Raw genomic sequence first — 15770 nt, forward strand, 5'->3', positions numbered from 1 at the left:
ATTTTCTATTATGTTGTGTTGTGTTGTTTTTCTGATGTTGCGTTGTTTTGTATTTTTTGTGATTGTCTTCGGTCAATTAAGGAAAGTCATGGAGCTTCCACCTTCACATGGTTGGTGTTGTTAGTAGAAAATATTGAATTAATATTTTTTGAATTGAGAGAAGCTTATTTATAAATATTTGTTAGCTAATTATAATAATATTTTATAATTTATGTTAGTTCATACTATGTAATGCACTATAAAATTTTGAAAATAAAGTAAATTTTGATTGCAAAGGTGAAATTAGGAAAAAAGTTGAATTATCAAATTCAATAATATTTTTCTAGTTGTTCTAATTGAAAGATTTGTAAATGTTAACAATTTGAGATTTCTTTAATGAGTTTTTTTATATAAAAAATGCTTCTTATAAGATAATATATTGAATAATAGTTTTATTTATAATAATTTTCATTATGATTTATAATTCTATTTTAAAACCTAAGAAACATATAAAACATTTAAAAAACTATATATGTTATTGGTGTATTTAATTTAGAATAATCAAATATATCTTTATATATCAAGTAATTGAGGTATTTGTTATTGTTGAAGTAGTTGTTTCTACCTTACCCAAGAACCAATTTGCAAGTCATCCTTCACACACAAGAGAAGCAATCCAAGCATATACTATTTCACCAATATACAAGATGTATTGATCAAAGGTAATGAGGTGAATACAAATGTACAAGAGCCTTGCTTGTAAAGGCCAAGACAAGTGGGAGCACCAATAAGGTGTGAGGGTAGGTACAACCACACGACACAAAATATTAGATGTAGACCTAATAAAATATTATTAAACTTTATCTAACCACCTAGGAAATGATAAATGCTGGTTACCCTAAGTAAAAATTAAGTAAACACATATAGTTAAAACTGTTTGCTCCAATAGTTATGTCTCAAATTTTATATAGAGTGATTATAAGTAAGCTAGTTTAGAGCATTCACAATTGAGATTTTATAAATATTTTACAATATAGGAAATACATTAATGCTAGATTGTAATTGACATGCACTTGCAGAGGAGAAATGCACATGTTTTTTAATTCATCTATTTTTGTCAAAATGAGGTCATTAACTTAGGCTCTTAAAAGTGTTTTTATCACTACCCTGACCATAATTTGGTTATCATAATAGAGGTGAAATATTTAGAGGCAAGTGACCAAGAGTTAAAACTATATTGTACTTAATCAAATCAAATTATGGGAGAGTCCTAGTTATAGTTGTAAGAACAATCGTGTCCAAGTATAATGTAGAATCTATAAATTCACCTATTTTAAACATGCCATTTATGTTAATTCTATCATCATAAAAAACCTTAAGTGTTTCTCAACCTTATTTAAATTAATATGTACCTTTCCTATTATTTATGGGGTTTAATTATATTTTTCTAGGGGCTAAGGTGTAATTATAGTTTTTACCTCTTAGAATTAATATAGTTTTTAGAGGGAGGTTTTACTTCTTTACATTTTGATGAACTTGACTTGTTGAACTACTTTAGCTCTTTTTCTTCTAATTGTGCCATATTTTTTTATTTTATTCAATTTAATACTTGTGGTTTTTAATTTTTATATTAGATCCGATCCTTATTATTTTATTAACCTATTATCTATTTAATATTTTTGCTTATGTGCCAAAATATCAACTAATTGGGAACATTCCACGTAAGAGCCCTTCATTGATCCCAACAATGATTATGGACTAAACCAATACAATCATTATTGAAAATTTCATAAACTATGTTTTACTTAAATTAAGAGAATACCTTTGATCACACTCCTCATTCACTCTTAATTCTCTTTCTCGTATTTTCCATTCTTGATGATAATACTCTTATTTTCGTCTTGTAATTGCCATTGCTCATATTCAACACATCCCATATCATTTTAATAGTTTCTCTACTACATGTCAACTCATCATCAATCATGTTTCGACTTTAGCTTCCAAATCTCTAAGAAATGCAAAGTGAGGCAAGTACCTTGTCTCCAAGAAGTTAAAAAGAGATATATAATTTACTCGTTAAGATGCTTAGCATATCCTTTTCCTATTGTTTTGTAACTCTAATATTTGAAATACATGATGATAATGAAAACCCAATGACTCGTTAAATACTCTTTCAATATCACTTAGTTAGACTACACTCTAAACAAACAACTAAAATTTCACCCATTACATTATTCAATGATAAAATTCCTAACAATAGATACCATATTAATCTTTATATATTTTCCTCTAGCAATGGATACCATGTTGATCTCTATATATTATCCTCTAACAATGGATACTATGTTGATCTTTATATTATGGATAATATCTACTGAAAATAAGCAAATTGAAGGGATTCTTTAACACTTCATTATTTTCATAAAGGAATATTTTCAAATGCGGAGTGGAAAACCAGAATTCCAGGTTGAAGAAGAGCAGGGTGAAGATGGGGATTGGGGAAGCACTTCTCCTGAATCCAAATAGCCGTTGAGAGAATGTTCTAGTTATCTGAAACTAAAATGTAACAACGTTCGAAAGAAAAATCGAAAGTTACGAAAAGCTGAAAAAAAGCCGGAAAAAAAGCATATCGAACGTTATTATGGAGAGCTGGAGAAAGCATAAATAGTTCCATCTCTTTCATTTAGAGAGAGTGTTCTTCCTCTTTGTTTTGTTCTGTTTCTTTGTTCTCTGGCTCTTTATATTTTCTTTCAATGTCTTTTAATGAAGTTTTTTTGTTTGTTTTGTTTTCGATTTTTCATTTTGTCTGGTAAGGGTTTTGTGCTGTGATATGTTTTCTTTTTTTCTTTGTGGTTTTCCTGTTTTACATAGGAAGATGTGGAACAGAGGAAGGGAAAAGCAAAAGGAAGAGGCAGAGCAAAAGGAAGGTAATTGTTTTGATGTTTTAGATTGTTTTGATGATCAGTTTCTGTGACTAGTTGTCCTTATTTTTTATATTGCAAGTATTCAACTACATTTAAGCTCTCCTTCAACTCCCATTAACAATTTTTTTTTTAAATACTGTCTGCTAAGAGAATGGATTTATGCAGGAATACGTGGCTGGCAGGAAGCATGAGAAAGCGAGGAAGGTTGGAGGAGTTGTGCTACTTTGTCCTTCCTCCCTCCTCCTCAGCAGTCAAGAGAGGAGGTACAGCGGTCAAGAGAGGAGGTACAGCAGAGGACCTGCCCATTCTGGGTTGAATGACATGCTCTGTGCAACTACATTAAGGTATGTCTTATCTACTATTTTGTTCTTCTCACCCACTAGTCATTCTCTACATTAAAAATTGTTGTTTATCTTAGTCTTATATTGTAATTGTCTGTTTTTATCTTGATCTCATATTCTAAATGAATTGAAACTGAGCTTGAGAATGATAGGTTGAGTGGTTTGCCTGAGAATTTATTTTGTTGTAATATTGGACCTAATTGGAGTGAGGGTCAGATTTTGACGCTAAAAGAATCCACGAGTACCAATATACAAACCATTTTCAGAAGAGAGAAATTATAGGGGGAACACAAACATACCAATGTATATAGAAAGCAACAATAGAAACACAGAAAGCATGAACCTAAATACCTAACACAAATACACAACACTTACAAGTTACAACCAATCACATGTAGGCATAGAAAGAAGACCAAATGCTTGTATTATTACATGTAATTCCGAGGGCATGCTAGATAAATAGTACAACATTACAAGAATACCTGTTTGACACTAAACAACATTACAAGAATACCATGCATCCCTGCCTCTGGGCTCTCTCCGCCTCTTCACTGTTCATGATTATCATATCATACAGGTCAATGTAATTCCCATGATATAATTGTCTCTCTTAGTTGTTGTGCTCTTGATGACTGCCTTCGGCACATAAGAATTCGGTATGTCATGACTGTCCTTGATAATAGAATAATGTTTTTGCATTTTTGATGACTATCATTTCCTTTGTTTTGATACTTCCATGTTTCTGCTGCTCCTTAGAAAATCATACGAACTGGACTGGTACCCATGGCTCTATCCAGCTATCTTCCTCATCATCATGTCCCCATGTCAACTATGAATGCCTGTGTACTGTCATTCCCTTGTATCCACTGTATATTATCATGTACTCATCTACTACCTTTATACAATGAAAACTCCCGTCGTTGTCTTCCTTATACAGTGACTGCATGCCTATTATGATCAGCTTTGTGTGGTTTTTTAGGGAGAGTGCTAAAATTACTACAAATGATCTATGTGTCGTCACTCATATTGCCAGGACTTTACTTGAAGACCAAGGATGCCTTCTCAATGTCACTGTGTATACTTTTGAGCTCTATCTTAGGTGGACTGTAATGCATTTGATTTAAGCCATGTGAACTTTACCAATTGATAGGCTACTCTATCTCCTTTGGACTGTACAATGTCCTCTCCTCTTAGACACCCATAGCATTATTTAGTGTAGCTTACTATGAATCATATGCACTGTCACATATTTCAAAAATCTTTGTTAACTCATCTTGACCTTTTGTGCGTTTTCATGCAAGATGCCCAGGGTCACCTAGCACCGTTATTGATACTTTTCCTTTATATCTTTGACATGCTATTCTACTTTTAAGACTTTCCTCATATCCCTATGACCTCTATAATAATCCCTCTGGGTTTTGTCACTGTTATAAGTTATAACACCCTTTCTCTTTTCCATTTATTGTTCTCTCATGACAGTGTTTTGATGATTGCCATGTATTTTCTCTTCTATCTCCTTTGTTACTTAACACACGAAAGGTCACCTCCATGCTTTTGTGTGGTCTAAGACTCCCAAAATAGATCTTATCTTCACTTACACGAGTTGATCATTACCTTAATTGTGATAGTCTCCTATTATCTGGTTAGTCACTACTCTTAACAGGCTGCCATGCACTTGGAATCAATTCCTTGGTATTTATGTTTGTCCATTGTCTTTAAAATGTTTTGTATACTGTCATCCAGGGTTGTATACTCTATCAAGCGTCACTCAACGCTCTCATGACCTCTACTCATTCGCTTGTGAAGCCTACAACTAAGCTTCTCAACATCTTCCAGTCAAACCCATTCTTATTTGAACTTTCTTCATAACTTCCCTGTGGATTGTTATGACTATACTTTCTCTCTTAGAATTTGTCGCAATACTATCCTCATGTTTACATGGTCAAGGCTTGACTTCCTTCTCATGACCCACCCTTGTGATTTGGCATTTGAACTTGGTGCCATGACTAATATGGTAAACAAAGTTGTCTTCTAGATCTCTGGGCTGATCTTTATTAACGTGTACCTTTTTTCCCTACTTGTTCACATTTGCCCCTTCTTATCTCTGTCATTGAGAAAGGTTGTGACCTCTGCACTGTCTTGTATACTAACCTCTTTGTTATTTTTACTATGCACTGTCCAAACTATCATGTCATCATGCATTTACGCTTATAATCTCTATTTATTAGGCTCATGTATTAACACTACCTTCTTTTCTCATTTACCTTCTTGCATCTCTTTTATCCACTTTTGTTGTCAAGCCATTCACACTTGTAGCACTCACCTTATCATTTAAAATGGAAGACACCAAGCATCAAAGATTAACAAACATTGTAGACACTGATCTCTGGATTTATACGTGCTGCCACACAAACTCTCAGACATATGTTCTACTTGTAACACAAGACGATGCTCTACAAATTTTCTCCATACACAGAGTAACCAATTATCATTGACCTTCATATTTAGCACTTATGGATTCCTTCTTCTATGCAATCTTAAACAGGCTATAAATCTTGGCCAAATAGTGGAAGCATATGCAATAGGACTCACTATATCCAGTGCAAAATCTGAGAGGGGAACAAGAAAACCATATAAATTCTTTGCATCCTTCTCCTACCTTTATCCAATCGCTTATGTACATGCTTTATAGATCATAATGAGCTTCAAATACTTTTCTTCAAGAGAGACCTATGATCAATTAAGCATTAAGCCATCATTCTACCAACATTTGACCTAGTTTGTGAACAATAAACAAGGATCATATTCAGTTAACTTTCCTTGAGGACCCACAAGCTAATATAACTCAATTCCATCACACAGAAAGGCCTACAAATTTCCCCCCGTTAGAATGTAACCTATACATTCTCACAGTCATGGCTCAAAATCTATCCTTATTTACACAATTTTAATATTGTTAGAACTTAGAAGTACCGATGAGTAACAGACCCAACCTTCTATGTTGTTCATTTCCAAGATTTAATGCATTCAAGGGCAGAAGTACATGTGTAGTACGCTTGATCATAAAAGAACTGGAAATGGCTTCTTTTTTACTGTAATTTAGTATTTGTTAAGGACTATTGACATTTAATCCCTTTAATCCTCTTGAATCTCATGGATTTTGATTTTCCAATTTAAAGATTAAAGTAGATCTCTTATCTCTTCATTATTTATTCCCATGAAGGCCATTCAAAGGAGAAACTCCCTCTTAATAACCATTTTGTTGTGTTCAAACATATCAATGCCAACTTGATATTATTCTAGGGTCTGTCATTGTCTCATACATTGAATCTGTCTTGCCATTTTTTCTATTTTTTGCCCACATGAAAATACTCTGCCACTAATAGTTGTCATTATCACATGTTTTGATCATGCTCTTCCAGGCTTCTCCTTATTTGCCTTGCAACGTGCCCTGTGCAAGGGCAGCAATATGTCTTTTGTCTTTAGCATGCCACTGCATCTGTTCATAAGACCAAAAAACATCCTAACCCCAAAACTTCTAAGGCATTTACCATTTCAAAAGCATGATTCCCTACCAGCATTGTACGACACTTTGGATGATTTGAAATTTGATAATAAACCAAAAATCATCGACTTATGTTTTATTGGAGAACATGATTTTGACACTTCGAAGGCTTACAACCAAAAATGGTGACTATATATAACCTTGTTTAAAAACTTCCTAAACGACAAATTATTCAAAATAACACAAAAAAGTTAACAGTTACATTAGTGGTTACTATAATATTGTAATTACAGAGTATACAGTCACTATAGGTCTTGTTTAACATATTAGTAGTACACTTGTAATCATTCTAATGGAGCAAGATCAACACATTTTATAGTAAAAATTTGATTTCATGAGATGAAATTCCATTAAAATTCACTCGAAATCAAAAGGTCTTAAGCTATAACAATGATTTCTTAAAAGCATATGCTGCTGTGATTATATCCTACATGTTCAATGTCAGAAGCGAAATCCCAGTAACTACTGCACATTGACTTCAAAATAGGTTTGATTGCATCAAGACTGTCACACCTCATAGTAAAGCCAACAAAAGATATATGGATACCAAATATGATAATAACCACATAATATGTTTTCTCTAGTTCTATACCTCACACTAGAGGCACAATTATTAATTACAAACTAAGTTTTCTAGATATCACCAATGCTATGTGGCGTAGTACCAGAGAAATTGTTAAAATCAAGAAACGACTTTTCTAAAGATTGGAGCTTTCCAATGGACTCAGGAACCCTGCCTCTCAAATTGTTGGAACTCAAAGCAAAAGATTTCAAATGCAGAAAGGTTTTCTATAGCATTGGGAACTAAGCCTACGAAGTAGTGTTGTCCAAGAATTTTTTTTCAATCTTCGCGAGTCTAGTTATTTCTTAGGGTGTCAGTCTAGTTATTACATAGGCTATGCTGACTGTTTAACTGTTTGTGCCCAAATTTCAAGCTCGGTCAGTCTAGTTATTACTTGGGTTATGTTGCCCGTTTAACTGTTTATGCCCAAATGTAGAAAGGTTAACTATGTCAAATTTCCAATGCCCTTGGGAATGGCTCCTGTGTAGTTGTTTATACCCAGATTCAAGAAAGTTTCTCCCTCCTATATGATTCTAAGGGAAGAGTGAAGAGGGGTCCATTTATACGGTTCGAGCCTGTAAGATTGTCTAGGTCATACAATGATGATTGGCTAAGCTCCTTCAAATTTTCTACCTTAGGTGGTATACTACCATACATAAAGTTATTCCCAAAGACAGTAACTCAAGTGAAGAGCAATTACCCAGAGCCCCAGAAATTTGAGACTTCAACCTATCAGATTGCAAGGAATTTGCTAACTGGGAAAATCCCTTCCTCTCTCAGTAATTTCTCTGAATTGAACTATATTGCATTTTCTCACCACAGCCTGACAGGAGGCATTCCCTCTGAATTGGGTAGGTTGGACAAATTGCAATACCTTACCTGCAGTCTAATATGCTATGCACAATAATCTCCCCTGTGCATTCCAGTTGGGAACGTGGGATAGGATTTGAGACAAATGTAAGTATTGAATTTCAAGTCTTGACCCTTTCTGAATTGGTTTTGTTGCATTTTTATTCGATTGGACTTATGTTGTCTATAATGAAAGCCACCATAAAGCAAGCGTTGCCCAAGAAGCCAGAATGGGAACTTTAACGTAAGACCTTTCAACTCTTATTTCCCCATTCTTCTCCTTGAATATTTGGTTATATGAAGCTTGATCAACTCAATTAAAGAAAGGAAAATATTTTTTAAATGGAGCTGTAAGCTGGGACAGAAAAAATGATGGGTGCTGTTAATCCATGTTGGCAGCGATCTTTGGAGAAAAAAGAAATAAGTGGCCATATTGATGACAAAATCAACATCAAAAATGTGAAGTTTCATGGTCTAGTTAGTGACTGCTCTTAAACATCAGTCTAAGAAATTTATTTATTTCAAGGTCCAAAAATTACCGAAATAGATCATGAGACTCAAAAGTAGAGCTAATGTGGTGTTATAGAATGTAGTTTTTAAAGCTCTAAACTGGTTATGGCAAGACAAGAAAGTAGATTTACAAATGAAATGTGAACTCATTGTTCCTGGAATTTCAAGAGCAAATTATAATGGCCACAAGAGTATAGTTCCCATGATATCCAACAAGAATAGATAAAAAAATTAGCCTTTATCAGCATTCAAGGTATGATCTACTGAGCTATCAGCCACTAAAAAATGTTTGAGATAGAGTCAGAAATCTTCTGGATTGTGGATAGGACTGTGGTAAACTTGTGGAACTATTCTGCGTTCCCCTAAAATCCTAACATCGAAAATATTTATGGTTAGTGGTTCCTCCAGGTTAGCCTTCTCTCTTCTCTGGAAACAAGCTGCTTACTAACCACAAACCCTTATATACACAAATTCTGTATAACCAAGTACATAACCCATCAAAACTTCGATATGTATTAAGGTATGTGTATCCCAAACTTCTAGAACAGTAGAACCATAGAAAATTCACATACATATTCATACCTTAGAATGAAGCTTCTCTACAAGGGGCAAGGGCAACAGGAAACACTTAAGAGCAGTAAAATACCTTGGGCCCATCTGTAAACAGATTGTCTGTGTATCATTGGGATGAAAGGTTTACCCCCCAACCACAAATTCTAGATCTGCTCTATACAATATCTTGGGGACTCTTTGAAGGGTCTAGATCCCCACAAACCAACAATGAAACTTGCTTTCTAGTGCACAATTCAGATTAATCTTTCATAGATTGTTTATCTCAGCAAAACAGTGAAGATACATTATTCTCTGGCAGAAACCTTTAGATGGCAAAACCTATTGGAGTAAAATTAGTGGGAATACAACAAATGATGAAACCCTGTTAAAAGGAGAGGTTACCTTCTGGACTGCATCGCTAAGGATATTAGATATGGATTTTGATCATAAGTACCATAAGTTTTTGGTTATTGGGTGTCGATTGAAGAGCATGTGTCTATGACAAAACATAAGGCATTTTGAGAAGTTTGTTGATGCAGGGTGTGTAAGAAAAATCTCTTGAAAATCCCTGTATATAGATTGTTAAAAAAATGCAGAAGACTTTTTAGTTTATTGAAAGTTCTAGCATATATTGCACCTGATTATGCTAACAGTGAACTGCATTCCAGGACTTTTCAACAAATGACTGTCAATCCTTGTCAGTCGTTTGGGATGATACTGGTGTAGGAGAAACGACACAATATTTAAGCTGGATTTCATACCACTTTTCTTCTACATTTCGATTATATTAACGTGGTGTTCGTTTTGTTTGCAGGGATAGGATGGATCTATATGCCCTGGAGGCAATGCCAATTCGACTAGGAAATTTGAGGTGATACATGATATTTAAACTGAAGAAGTCATTGCAATTGTTAAAATTGATGCAAATGTAATTTGTAAATTGAGTGAGTTTACTGGATAATGCATTATTTTATATCTAAAATTTGAAGAAAATGTTGCATTTTTGAACCAGTTGCTGAAATCAATAACATTAATAAATGTAATATGTAAATTAAGACAGTCTATTCATTAAATTGATATGTAAACTGATTTATTATTTAATATCATTATTTTTATTTGGGAGGGGTTGAATTTGCCCCCTTCATAAGATTGCAAAGGATGGTCATTAGCCATGGCCATTCTTTAAGGTCTAGTGTTTGTTTTATTATTATTTTTAGTTTTAGACTATTTTTTAATGCATAAAATTTAACATTTTTTCAATTTTTATTTTTTATTTCATTATCTATAATGGCTTAACACTTGTGGTGCAATGTAATTATTAAGTACCATAATATTCTTTAATTATAAAAAAGTTTGGTATTATTCTAATAATTAATGTTGAGTTATTATTACATTATGATTTAAACATGTTTGTTTAGTGTTTCATTTATCATTCATGTGAACTGTGTGTTTGATTTTTAATTAAGTTATTGCTTATTGAAGCCTGGGTTTGAATTTTGGAATTGATTTTTTACACCTTTTTTTTGTTTAACATTTAATTTTTATGCTTGAATTTTGATACTTTGTTTGCATTTACATGAAATGTATGTTTGAGCTCTTCCATTTAGTTTGTGTATGTGTTTGAATTTTAGCATGCAATAATTGTTTGTTTGAAGTGACTTTTAAGTTTTTTTTTAATTGTGTTTCACTTTGGCATCTGCTAGTTGTTAGAGGTGTGTTTGAACTTTACGCATTTACTTTGTTTACATTTATTGTTAGAACTTTGACAGTTACTTTGTGTGCATGTTTGAATTTCAACATCCTTTTTCTATATTTTTGAACTTTGTGTGATGTGTGTGTGTGAAACATCCCCTTATTGTTTGAGTTAACTTTGACATTTCGTTATATTGTTTATTGGTATTCCCTTTTTGTGTGTGTGTTTATATTAAGTGTTTTGCTTGTTGTTTGGCATTTAGTTTGTATGTGTGTGAATTTTGACATACATTTATTGTTTGTTTGAATTGTCTTTTGAACTTTTTTGTTTAGTGTGTTTCACTTTGGCACCCACTAGCTATTTGTTGGAAGTGTGTATGAACTTTAGGCATTTATTTTGGGTACATTTATTGTTTGAGCTTTAGCATTCACTTTATGTGCATGTTTGAAATTTAGCATAACCTTATTGTATTATAGAACTTTGTTTGAAGTGTGTAATTGAACTTTGATATCCTTTTTTTCAATAAAAAGAAGGGGGGAGAGAGTGTGTGTTCGAACTAACTTTGAGTGAAGTGCGTTTAAGTTATTTTACAACAAACTTTTATTCAATTTCTTCATATTGTTTGTTTGTTTGTTAGTTTGTGTGTGTGGTTATGTTTGAACTTAATTCCACTTTCAAGAGTGTTGTATCTTTGTCACTCACTTTATGTGCATGTTTGAACTTTAGTGTTTATTTATTTACTTTTTATTTTTGAAATGTTTTTTTAACTTCTTATATCCATATTGTGTGGTTGAGCAACATTGTGTGAGGTGTGTTTTAACTTTGTCATTTACTTTGTGTGTATTGAACTGCAATGTTTACTTTGTGTGTGGTTGAACTAAATTTGTGTGAATCATGTTTGAACTTCGACATTCATTTTGTGTGAAGAGTTTTAATTTTTGAATTCACTTTGTGTACTTTAAACTTCAATGTTTACTTTATGTGAAGATTTTTAAACTTTAGCATGTATTTGAAATTCCACATTAACTGTGTGTAAGAGTGTACTAACTTTGATTTTTACTTATGTGCATGTTTAAACTTCAGCAAGTGTGTCTTTAAACAAACTATCTTGAAATGTGTTTGAACTTCACATTTTGACTATATTAAACTTTGATATTTACCTATGGAATGTTTAATCTTTGACATTTACTTTATATATGTGTGGATTTTGTGTTTGAACAAACTATGTGTTAAATGTCATTTGACTTTGACAACCACCTTTTTATGTTGTATTTTGGTATGTGTTTATATGTATAACTTTTAAATCCATTGTGTGTGAATAATGTACTAACTTTGACATTCACCTATGTTGCATGTTTAAACTATAGTATGTGCATCTGTGTGTCTTTATATGAAATGTGTATGAACTCTTAAACTATTTAATCCTAAGAGTGAATATCGGTTAGCAATGCAAACACTAAGTAAACCTACTGGTGAGATAAAGGAAGATATCACAATGCAACCACACAAAGGCACATCACATAACATTGGCATATACGAGGAAAACCCAAGATGGGAAAAACCTCAGTGAGAAAAGCTATTGGAGTCTACTGCTCTAACCCAACCTCACAATGTAAATAATGGTTATAATATTTAGGGGCACCAACCCCAGGAGCACCACCCCTACTGATTTAGGGCACCAACCCTTACTAATTTATGGGCACCAACCCAAAGGAGCACCAACCCTTGCACTGAGCTCCAACTCAGTGATAACAAAACATTATATCAAGATAATACAATAGTTGTATCTTGGTTACAAATCAATTTTGTAGCCTCCGCAAATAATCTCTCTTTACCGGTTTCTCTCCTACCTAGTCTTATCGGTAGTATTCTCTCTTCCACTCCACCTCCTCTTTGTCGGTTCACACTGCCTCTTCCTTGTTTGATCTCTGCTTACTCTCTTCCACTCTCTTCTTTGCTTCTTGTTGTTGCCTTACTGGTTTAGGCTCTACCGATTGTCTATCTTTGCACCTGGTTACCGGTGACTTCCATTGTACTGGTTAAACCCTGCTCTGTCCTTCACCTTGCTGGATATCCTTCAACAATCTCCTTGCATGTTTCACTCTCTTTGCTTCCTACTTATGGTGCAAACCCTGCCGGTTTATACTATTGTTAAACTCTATAATAGTTTATCGGTTGCCTTGGCCTTATAGGTGAATTAGCGGTTTTCAAAACTCTTAACCATTTAATCCTAAGAGTGAGTATTTGTTAGCAATGCAAACACTAAGTAAACCTACCAGTGAGATAAAGGAAGATATCACAATGCAACCACACAAAGGCACATCACATAACATCGATATATATATATATATATATATATATATATATATATATATATATATATATATATATATATATATATATATATATATATATATATATATATATATATATATATATATATATGTGAGGAAAACCCAAGATGGGAAAAACCTCAGTGAGAAAAGTTGCTGGAGTCTACTGCTCCAATCCAACCTCACAATGTAAACAATGGTTATAACATTTAGGGCACCAACCTAAGGAGCACCAACCCCTATTGATTTAGGGCACCAACCCCTATTGATTTAGGACACCAACCCCTACTGATTTATGGGCACCAACCCCTGCATCGAGCTACAACTCAGTGAGAACAACACATTATATCAAGATAATATAATAGTTGTATCTCGGTTACAAATGAGTTCTGTAACCTCTGCAAATAATCTCTCTCTTCTAGTTTCTCTCCTACCCAACCTTATCGGTAGTATTCTCTCTTCCACTCCACCTCCTCTTTGCCGGTTCACACTGCCTCTTCCTTGTCTGATTTCTACTTACTCTCTTCCTCTCTCTTCTTTGCTTGTTGTTGTTGCTGCCTTACTGGTCCAGGCTTCACTCTCTCTACTTCCTACTTACGGTGCAAGCCTTGTTGGTTTATACTACTATTAAACTCTATTATAGTTTATCGGTTGCCTTGGCCTTACAGGTTAAACCACTTTCAAAATCTCTTACCGGTTGTACCTCGAAATGCTCAGTTGCTTCACTCTCATAGTTAGATCAGCTCTTTGTTAACACTCTTTTTTTCAATTGACATCACACCTTCTGACAACATCAATTCATCTCTGTCTTTGACGTGCACATATATAATGAGCATTGCCACCAAAACCTAAGCTTGAACTTTGGCGCGCTAGGGTTTCTTCCACTGATCATGAGGAGTATCAAATCCAATCAGATCTTGTTTTGCATGAAGATCGACAACCTGCAAGCAATCAAACATCACCACCATATCTCCTTTCTTCCAAAGTATGTTTGCTATACTTAGCAAACACAGATTGTCCGTCGGCTTGGCACTTGATCAATCACCATAAATGGTTCAATGGTTTGCATCACCTACTTTGATCTGCACCCAGACACTCTGCATCGATCAGTGCATGTCATTGATCTCTTTGTTCGACCTACCTCGAGCCGCAAACCTTTGCAACGCATCCTGTGATTTTTGGGGTCTTCATTTAATGTCGACTAACTTTGTAACTACCTCGTCGGTGCACATTCCATCTACCACTTTATGCATGTTTGCCACCTCTACTCCAAGCTAGATAAAGATTATCAACTGGGAACCTAGGCTTTGATACCAATTGTTGAACACAAGATGCCATTGAGAGGGGGGTGGCGAATCAGTGGTTTCCAAACTTTAACCTTTTACTCTTAAGTTTGTGTATATTGGTTAGCAGATCTAACACAAAGAAAACATACTGGTGAGATAGGGGAGAACATCAATATGCAAGCACACACAAAAGGGCATATCACACAACATCGAATATACGAGGAAAACCCAACATTGGAAAAACCTCGGTGAGAAAAGCTGCTAGAGTCTACTGCTCCAATCTAGCCTCATAATAAAACATTGGCTACAACATTTAGGGCACCAACCCAAGGAGCACCAACACCTGCACCGAGCTCCAACTCAGTGATTACAATGTCATATATCAAATACAAAAGTTAATACATGGTTACAAATGTGTTTTGTAACCTCTGCAATCTTTCTTCCTGTTCTACTCTTCTCAATTGGTCTTCCTCTGCTCTGCTTTTTGTCGGTTCTCTTCTCACTCAGATCCTCCCCTCCTTCACTCTTTGTTGCAACCTTACCAGTTCAACCTCTACCTCTTCTCTGTCGGTTCTTTGTTATGTCAGATGCACTGCTGCTTGCCACCACCGATTCTTCTTCACTTTGATCTTTTCCTATTTTCTCCTTATCGGTCAAGTTATGCTTGAATCTTTCCTTGTCGGATCTTCACCGACACTCCCATTACATTGCAACACCTTCTCTTCCTTTCTGTAGGTTCTAGCACCATCGGTTTACACCTTTGCAACTTGCTTTACAGTTTACCAGTCACTCTGACCTTGCCGATTAAGCCTCTGTTAAACCCTCTCACCGGTTGCACCTCCAACACTCAGTCTCTATGATCCTCGATGGTCTTTGACTGGTTGGCTCTCTGCTGCACTTTCACACTTCACTCTTCAACATCTGACACCTTAATCATCTGACAGCATCATCCACTTCGGTCTTGAGTCGGCATATTTATACCTAAGTTTTCCTGCCATGATCGACATTCAAACTTCTGGCACGCTAGGGTTACTTCATCAACCACAAGGCATATCAGATGAGATTGAATCTCTTCTCAGAGCAAGTCAACCTACATCCGATCACCCATCACCACCAATCACGCTGCTTCTAGAACACATTTTCTATATTTAGCAAACACGACAACTTTGTCAGTCT

General features: G+C 34.6%; 1 long non-coding RNA gene across 1 annotated transcript; it reads left to right on the forward strand.

Annotated features, from left to right (window-relative positions):
• Nucleotides 1-2348: 2348 nt before the first annotated feature.
• Nucleotides 2349-10413, forward strand: LOC131044388 (uncharacterized). Its single transcript, XR_009105651.2, has 3 exons — nucleotides 2349-2906; nucleotides 3069-3247; nucleotides 10097-10413. It is a non-coding gene; the product is annotated as an uncharacterized LOC131044388 (long non-coding RNA).
• Nucleotides 10414-15770: the final 5357 nt, after the last annotated feature.

This window comes from Cryptomeria japonica, chromosome 2 (assembly GCF_030272615.1).
Source record: "Cryptomeria japonica chromosome 2, Sugi_1.0, whole genome shotgun sequence".
NCBI lineage: Eukaryota > Viridiplantae > Streptophyta > Pinopsida > Cupressales > Cupressaceae > Cryptomeria > Cryptomeria japonica.